Here is an 8926-nt window from a genome sequence, read left to right on the forward strand (position 1 = left end):
ACACAATACACCTGAGATGGTTTCTGGCCCCACTCACCTGTGTTGCGTTGCATGTCGTCACTGCAGCCTCGGTTCTGCACTCACAGCATGCACACTCTGCCCGCCACATGCCATTACACCAGAGTCACACTCTACCCGCCATCACACCAGAGCCACATGATACCTATGAGCGCTCCCTGGAACATCCCAGCTCACATTTGAGATAGCTGTGTGACAAACTGCAGTGTTTCCTTTTAACTTTATTATTACTACATATTTGTGCTTGTGGGCAGGTGTGTGTATGTGGTATGTACGAGTGCAAGCATCCATATGTCATGGAGTGCTTGTGGAGGTCAGAGGATAACTTTAGGGAATTGGTCTTTCCTTCCACTGTGTGGGTTCTTGGGACTGAACTCAAGTTGTCAGGCTTGGCAGCAAGTACTTTTATCTGGTGAGCCATCCTGCCAGCCCAGAATTGAAGTATTTTTACACTGTGTACAAAACTTTGGTTCTTACAGAAATAGAGCCAGCAAAATGAATCGGCAGGCAAGGGCACTTGTCAAGCCTGGTAACCTAAGTCCCATTCTTGGAGCCCATTTGGTGGAAGGAGAGAACTGCTTCCCAAAAGCTGTCTCTGACCTCTACCTGTGTGCCACGATAAACACCTACACCCACCCACCCATCCACAAACACACACATACACTATATATATAATGTACATATATATGTAAAATTTTTAAAGAGATAGAGCATTTTAATTACAGAAAACAAAGACCTAAGATTCATTTGTTTAAGCATAAGGAATTTTGGTTTGGGTTTAGTATACAATTTCCAACAATTTCCAAAATAGCTAAAACATAACTGCTACCATTTTGAACTATGTATTTACATGAAACAGTGTTCTCAACATTGACAATTATTAAATAAAAGTTGTTGGGAGCTCTGCAGCCCAGTTTTGGACCAGTATATGAGTGCTTGTCCAGTGGGTCTCCAGATAAGGCAAAAGCCCACGAGGACAGTCTCACTCGGCAAGGACCAGTGGATTTCGTGACAGCACAGAATACTGCTGGGACCGCATGGCCTGCATGCTCTTTTCTCTCTGGTAATATTGATGATTCTCTCGGCAGTTTCAGTATCATTTTGTCAACCATGCATTGGACAGATGTGATCACTCCTGGAAACCCCAGTTTTCTCTGAATATCTTCCCCTAAAATTCTTTGGGAGCTGATATTTCTCAGGTTTCTTGTCTGGGGATGCTAGCTGTCACTCTAGACCCCGGGAGCTGTTCTGATTCAGTGCTGACAGGATCGGAGGCAATTCACCCCTATTCCTGTAAATATGCTTTGGTAAGTTTTGAATGATATTGTTGTTCTTGAAAATGTGTGTCTATGTCAGTCACCTTTTTGTTTTGTAAAGACAGGATGTACCTGGCTTGATGTTTGGCCAAGCTAGCAAAATGTAAGTGTTGTTTTTAGTTTCAAGATGTTTTGATGTAGAAGTTGGGGGAAAAAAACATATTTGACATATTTATTTTTGCTTAGAGGTTAACGTTGAAGGACGGGAAAAACTTGTTAGTATGGAAAAGCATGCTTGTTTTTTATGTATAAATAAAGACGGCTGGAGCTATTTGGGGCCAGCCATTTGTGTGGAACTCATCTGGTGGTCGGACAATTCATTTCTTCATGCTGATGCCCCTTCCCTGTCTCAGGAGCTGAACACAGGCTGCTGCTGGACTGCGGCAAAAAAAAAAAAATATTAATCAAGTCTGCAGAGGGCTGAAGATGCTCTACATCCTGCTGAGTCAGATGTTCTGCAGAGATTGACTTCGTCATAAAAGTGAACGAGTGCATCCATCTCATGACCATGCAGACTGGCTGTTGTCTTTGAGGAGTAGTGAAATTCTGTGTATATGAAGGAATTGTTTTCAAGTAACCTCTTTATGATTCATGAACAATACGTTTGACTTGTCTGCCTGTTTTACATTCCGATATGCCTGGGGTGGTGCGAACATCCTCCCCTGAGGATGGCTCACATGTGAAGGAGCTTAGAGAGCCTTGAAGGAAGAGGTAGCTCCCCGCACAGAGCAAAAGGCAGACTCACACTTCTGTCCCGAGACACAGTTTACTGCCCGTGTGGTCATTATGGGATGGGACCTTTCTGTCACACACGCATACCACAGGTCATACACCAATTTATAGACTAGTCACACTTCTGTGACTATCGTGAAAATATCCTGACAAAAAGCAACCCAGAGGAGAAAGGGGTTATTCGCTCGCAGTTCCGGGTTACAGTCCAGTATTACAGGGAAGTTAAGTCATCGGCAGCTGAAGCAGCTAGCTGGTCCCAGCACACCACAGACAGGAGCAGGGAGACATGAACGCATGCCTGCTCGATGGCCTGCTTACAACCGTGCTCAGCTCAGGCTTACACAGTTCAAGACCCTGTGTCTAGGGAATAGCACCACCCACAGTGCGCTGGGTCTTCTACGTCAATTAACTTAATAAGACACACCGGGAACTGGCATAGCACACACGAAGCTTTAGTTCGGAGTCCTAAGTCCTTCGTATCTGACCCAGAAGTCTTGTCTTCAGCCACCATACTGAAAACAGGAAGGGACCTGCTGTCCAGCCCGTAGCCAGGTAAAATCACAGATGCTAAGCAGGACTTGACAGGCACGCAGTAGGCAAATTATTGATTTTTAACATGATAGTCCAATTTTTTTCCTTTGAGGATTATTTCTTTGCCACATTTTCTTCCAAATTTAATGACTGACTTAAAATGTAGAAACAGTGTGATTATTCCTTTTTCGGATTTCTATATTGTACCTGAGAGATATGTTATGGATTGACTGTTCCTTCAGCTCTGGGTTTTGAAGAGAGAGACAAAGACAAAGAGAAAAGAAAAGAGAGAGAGAGAGAGAGAGAGGAGATATTTGAAGCCTTGCCAAAATCAATTTATCATTAGAAAGATGTTTATTTGCTGTACAATAATATATTCAACAGTCTAAATCTTAGTTCTTTAAAGGATAAAGGGATTTATTTTCTACACTGATACATACCTATGCATTATTTTATAGAAATTATCCACTTTAATAAACTTTTGTTGTTGTTATTGTTGTTGTTGTTGTTGTTGGTGGTGGTGGTGGTGTGTGTGTGTGTGTGTGTACATGTGTATGCTCACCATGGCACATATGAAGATCACAGGACACTTCCAGAAGTCTGTTCTCTTCTTTCATCAAGTGTGTCCTGGAGATTAAACTCAGGTCATCAGGCTTCTGTGGCAAGTCCTTTTACCACTGAGCCATCTCCAGGGCCCCATCTAAAAATGATCCACTTTTAGAGGACTCTTGGTATTCATTTGGCTATATATCAGCTTAAATGCTTAGCCAGCTTCCTTGTACATCCTAGACCACCTAACTAAGGAATGGGACTGTCCACAGTGAGTGGAGCTGGATCCTACCATGTCAACTAACAATTGAGACAATTTCCCTCAAACATACAGAATCCCTCAACTGAAGCTCTCCTCTCTGGTGATTTCCAGGTTGGGTCAAGTTGGCTGGAGAAGCTAGCTGGGACAAGTACCTTTCATCTGCCAGAGACCAGATAGAGTTAGAGAATAACCATGTTGCAACAACATATATGAAACAGTTTAGAGACACCTAACAAAGGGCGTTGCTTTCTGGAAAGGGAAGAGCACACCTCTTGGGGAAAGGTTGCTTCTGACTTGTACATTAAACATGGGGATTTCACTGAGAAAATGGAGGGAGAAGAAGTAAGAGCCATGCGTGTCAGGAGGAAGGTGAACAATGCAGGCAAAAAAAGACTAACAGGATAAAACCAAACCATTAGTGAGAATGATTAGGCAGCACCCCGCAGAGAGAGAGCAAATGGCAATTCATTCATCCCAGACCCAGTGGTAGTCTGTTTACTTCTGGCTTGTCAATTTTTGAGTTTAGAGACAATTTAAAGCATGGAAGCATCTTTAAAAAAAAAAAAATAAAAACGGGGCCAGAGGGATGGATCAGAGGATAAAGGTGCTTGCTGCTAAACCTCACCACTGGAGTTCTATCCCTAGGCCCATAAGGTAGGAGAGACCCAACTCCTGCCCCTGACCTCCATACAAGCACTATGGCACGTGCATCGCCCCCTCTAAAACATGTATAAATAAACACATACAATAACATTTTGTTTCAACAATTAAAAAATAGATCTTCTCTATGACCCAGCTCTACCACTTCTGGGTCCCCAAAGGACTCTATATCCTACTACAAGGATGCATGCACACCCATGTTTATTGCTTCATTATTCACGATGGTAGGGGAATGGATCCAGCCTAGATGGCTGTATTAACTTTGTTGTTGTTGTTGTGATAAAATATCATGACCAAAAGCAACTTAAGGAACAGTCTTATTTTGGCTTATGGTTCTATGGGGGCTAGAAGTCCATAACGGTGGGGAAGACAGGGTGGTAGGAGCAGGAAGCTAGAGATCACATCTCAACAATACATTGGAAGCAAGAGAGAGCAAACCAGAAACAGTGCAAAGCAATAAACCCTCAACACCTCCCTCCAGTGATGCACTTCCTCCATCAAGACTGTACAAAGATTCCACAACTTCCCAAACAGCATCACCAACTAGGGACCAAGGGTTCCACTACCTGAGCCTGTGGAGGACAGTCCACATTCAAACCGCTATGGTGTCTGTCAACGATACACAATGGACTTTTACTCAATTGTGAAGAAAAATGAAATTATGTACTTTGCAGGAAAGTGGGGGACTCTGGAAAGTACTATAACAAGTAAGATGACTCAGACTATGAAAGACAAACACTACATGTTCTCTCTTATACATGGGTCCTGGCTTCCAATATTTATATGTATGTATATGAGAAAGGGACTGTAGGCTAGGAAACTAGACAGAAGACCACACAGGGGCAGGGGGGATAGAGATGTTGAGGAAAAGAGATGAGGGAACAGCTGAAAAGAAGCTGCTAGGAATGGGAGGGTGTGAGGGGCACAGGGCCATTGGGGAAGAGGAAAAAGAAAACAAAAACAAATTTTATTTGAAAATACCACAGTGAAACCTAATACTTTGTTTTTTGTTTTATTTTTAAGATTTAGTTTTATTTATTTGTGTGTGTGTGTGTGTGTGTGTGTGTGTGTGTGTGTGTGTGTACGTACATATGTAGGTGTCTGCAGAAGCCAGAAGAGGGTGTTGGGTCCCCTGGAGCTGGAGTTACAGGCGTCTGTGAGACACCAGACGTGGGTCCTGGGAACCGAACTCTGGTCCTCTGCAACAGTGGCAAATGCTTTTAATCACTGAGCATCTCTCCAGCCCTAAAATCTAATACTTTCTTCACTAATAAAAATTAATAAAAAGGGAGACAAAGAAAATGTACGTAGAACGTGTCTACTATTTTCATTCAGCTGGGCCTTTCATCTCTTCAGACCTCCCATGTCTCCTGTGATTATCTTTTGTGCTGTTATTAAAAACCATTCATTGTTTGATATTGGTGCTCTCGTGTGTTCTTCCAGATGGTTCTTAATATTATTTTATCAAGCCCATTTCCTGTTTCATCAGCTCTTAGACACTAACTACTTAAAGAAACTGCTTCTGAGCTGCGCTTCTGCCCCAAGCCCAGCTCTCCTGGGACCCTGGACTCCACCCGGACTTGGACTTGGATGCAGCATACAGCAGGGGCCTGTTTCTGCCTCCCCACTAGACGGTAAGTTCCCAGTGGATGTGGGCGGGGCTCTCCATGAGGCTGCCCACAGGAGGCCTGGCTGACACCAAGCAAACCAGAAAGAAGGAGAGAAGAAAGGGAGGGAGGGAGGGAGGGAGGGAGGGAGGGGGAGAGACAGAGAGACAGAGACAGAGACAGAGAGAAGAAAGAAAGAAAGAAAGAAAGAAAGAAAGAAAGAAAGAAAGAAAGAAAGAAAGAAAGAAAGAAAAAGCAGGAGGGGAACCTAACAACACCAGCTCACTGAAGACAGAGACTATTTCTGGTGCTGCAGGGCATCAAGGAAGGCATGTAGTCTTTTTTTTTTTTTTTTTTTTTTTTATAATTTTAGTTTTTTGTTTTTTTGTTTTGTTTTGGTTTTTTTGGTTTTTCGAGACAGGGTTTCTCTGTGTAGCTTTGCACCTTTCCTGGGACTCACTTGGTAGCCCAGGCTGGCCTCGAACTCACAGAGATCCGCCTGGCTCTGCCTCCCGAGTGCTGGGATTAAAGGCGTGCGAGCATGTAGTCTTAAGGAGAGGAAAATCTAGCTTTGAGTATGAGGCCAAAAGAAGTAAATAACCAGAAAGGGAGGAGGCAGGGGAGCTGGGGAGCAGCTCGGTTGGCAGAGTACTTGCCAAGCATGCACAAAGCCCTGGGTTCCGTTTCCAGCACCACATAAACTGGGCATGGTGACAAACACCTGTAATCCCAGCACTCAGGTGGCAGAGGCAGAAGGGTCAGGAGTTCAAGGCCATCCTCAGCTACATAGTGAGTTCACCGCTAGACTGGGATACACGAGATGCTGCCTTGGGGGAGGAGGGGAGGGAGATATAGAAAGAATATGGAATTTTTTTAAATTTCTTATTTTAATCTTTATAGTGGAAAGAGACACTTGGCAGGGCTGAGACTCAGTCCTGTGGTACAGCCGACATTGCATCTCTCCAGGATTCACTGCCTCTCAAACTTGAGCACATCAGTTATCTGGAGCAGTAGCCAACAGACAGATTTCTGACCCTGCCCTAAGTGTTAGCTCTGGGCTGGGGACCAGGACATTGTACTTCTAACAAGCACGCAGGGCCTGCTGCTGGTCAGGGACACACGGTGACGACCATTCTAGGGTAGTGAGCCATTCACTTCTACATCCCTTGTCTTACCCTCAGTGGATGACAGCGCTAAATATTCCATGTCAATCACCACACGGATGACTACTCTACACAAAACACTATGAGGAATTTTATAAAACACCCTGTTAAGTGTTCTTTGTTGGTCACTGCACTAAATACTCCACGGAAGTCTTGCAAAGTAACCCATGTAAATCATTTAATTTTCACAACCTTTTATGATACCTACCTCTTTTCAGAAATTAACTTGTATTAAATTTCTTCTTTGACAAATTTCAGACATATAGTCCATTCTGATCACTTGCTCCCGCCCTAGTCTCTTTCCTCCCCATTACTCCCCCCGCCCCCGCCTTACCTGTCTCTTTTCCATATTCATATTGTTTCATTTCTGTGATACACTATTTAACAGAAGCTGTCTCTGTGCCCGTGGGTTTGGGTCTGTACAGTGAAGCCTAGTGATCTCATTGGTGACCACACAACTAATGACTGCCCCTCTCCAAGAATACCTCAGTAGCCATAGTTCACTAGAGAGAGGTAGTGCCCTCTGCGACCCTCTCCCATCCATGATTGACTGTTGGCAGGCCCAGTACAGTGCAGGCAGTCACAGCTGCTGAGAAGTCATTTCTGTACAGGCTGTGCCATACCCAGAAGACAGCATTTCGTGGTCCTTCTCCCTGTCTTCCAGCTTTTACAGTCTTTCTGCCCCCTTTCATTATACTCCCTGAGCCTTAGGGCGGCAGTCTAAATGACTGGTTTAGAGCTGAGCACTTGGGGTCACTTAGTCGTGGCACCGAGAACGCTCATGTGCCTCTGTGTTCACTGGTACACTCCATCAGAAACAAAGTGTCCTCTTGCTTTAGTCCCTCCTCACCTAGAGAGCACGCAAGCCCCCAGAGAAGTGCATTCCCCGAGTTATTAAATCCACCGTGACATCTGGAACGAAGCATCAAATAAAAGAACATGAAACGAAGGCGTCGCATGGGATCTTCCCACTCTCATCTTGTTCCAGTCAGCTCCCAGGCTCCCTAGCCGGCTTACCAGCCCCCACCTGTGGCTTTCAGATAGCCATCTCCCTTCATAACTTTCACCTTGGCTTCATCAAGGTTTCAAGAATATACATGGAATCTAAACAAAAAATATGTTCACACAAAGAACTGTGCATGGTGATTATAGAACCATTACTGTGGTTACTTGAGACTTCAAGATTACTTCTCCAAAATGTATCTTAGCCAGACACCTCCATTATATCTACATTGGAGATAAATGTGAGATTGATTCTTAAAATTATTTATATTTATTCTCTCTCTCTCTCTCTCTCTCTCTCTCTCTCTCTCTCTCTCTCTCTCTCTGTGTGTGTGTGTGTGTGTGTGTGTGTGTGTGTGTGTGTGTGTGTGTGCCACAGAGCACATGTGGACATCAGAAGATAACTTATAGGAGTCAGTTCTTTCTGCCATGTGGTCCCAAGGATTGAACTTGGGTCGTCAGGGTTGGTGGCAAGTGCCCATACTCATTCAGCTATCTCATCAACCCCTAAATGTAGTTTGTATCCTCTGTTCATGGACACATGCCATAGCTCCATCTGCCTTTATGTAACTGTTTTAAACATAATTGTTCCATTAAGTTTTCTGCTGAAATTTAATGGTTCAAAACATACTCTTCTCCTCTTTGGATAAAAGACTGTCATTGATAATCAGTCATTCAGAAGCTTTTGCTCTATCTAAGGAATTAGTTCTCAGTGTGGTGCAGGGTCCCAGCCTCCTCACTGCTATGGTTTTGGCTTAGTTGAAAGGTAGGAGGAAATCATTCATCCAGATAAGCACCAGGCCTACCTCCAGCCCACTATCAGTGTTAGTGGATCAGATGGAGAGAGCAAAGAGTTCAGGAAACATCTAAGCATAATTGCCATTTTTTTACCTCCTGCGTGGGTGTTGGAGCTAATTTGTTTGCAGGAATGTGGAGAGAGATAGTGCCGTAGAGTAATTGTTCCTCCTCCTCCTGTCTCCCAGTTTTAATTAGCAGAACAGCTCCTTTCCCTCCGTTTCCCCAGCTGCCTTTTTTTATTTATCCAAAAGTCATTTTTAAAATTTCCATGCATTCAGATGCAGCTCT

This window comes from Peromyscus eremicus, chromosome 15 (genome assembly GCF_949786415.1).
Source record: "Peromyscus eremicus chromosome 15, PerEre_H2_v1, whole genome shotgun sequence".
NCBI classification, from domain to species: domain Eukaryota; kingdom Metazoa; phylum Chordata; class Mammalia; order Rodentia; family Cricetidae; genus Peromyscus; species Peromyscus eremicus.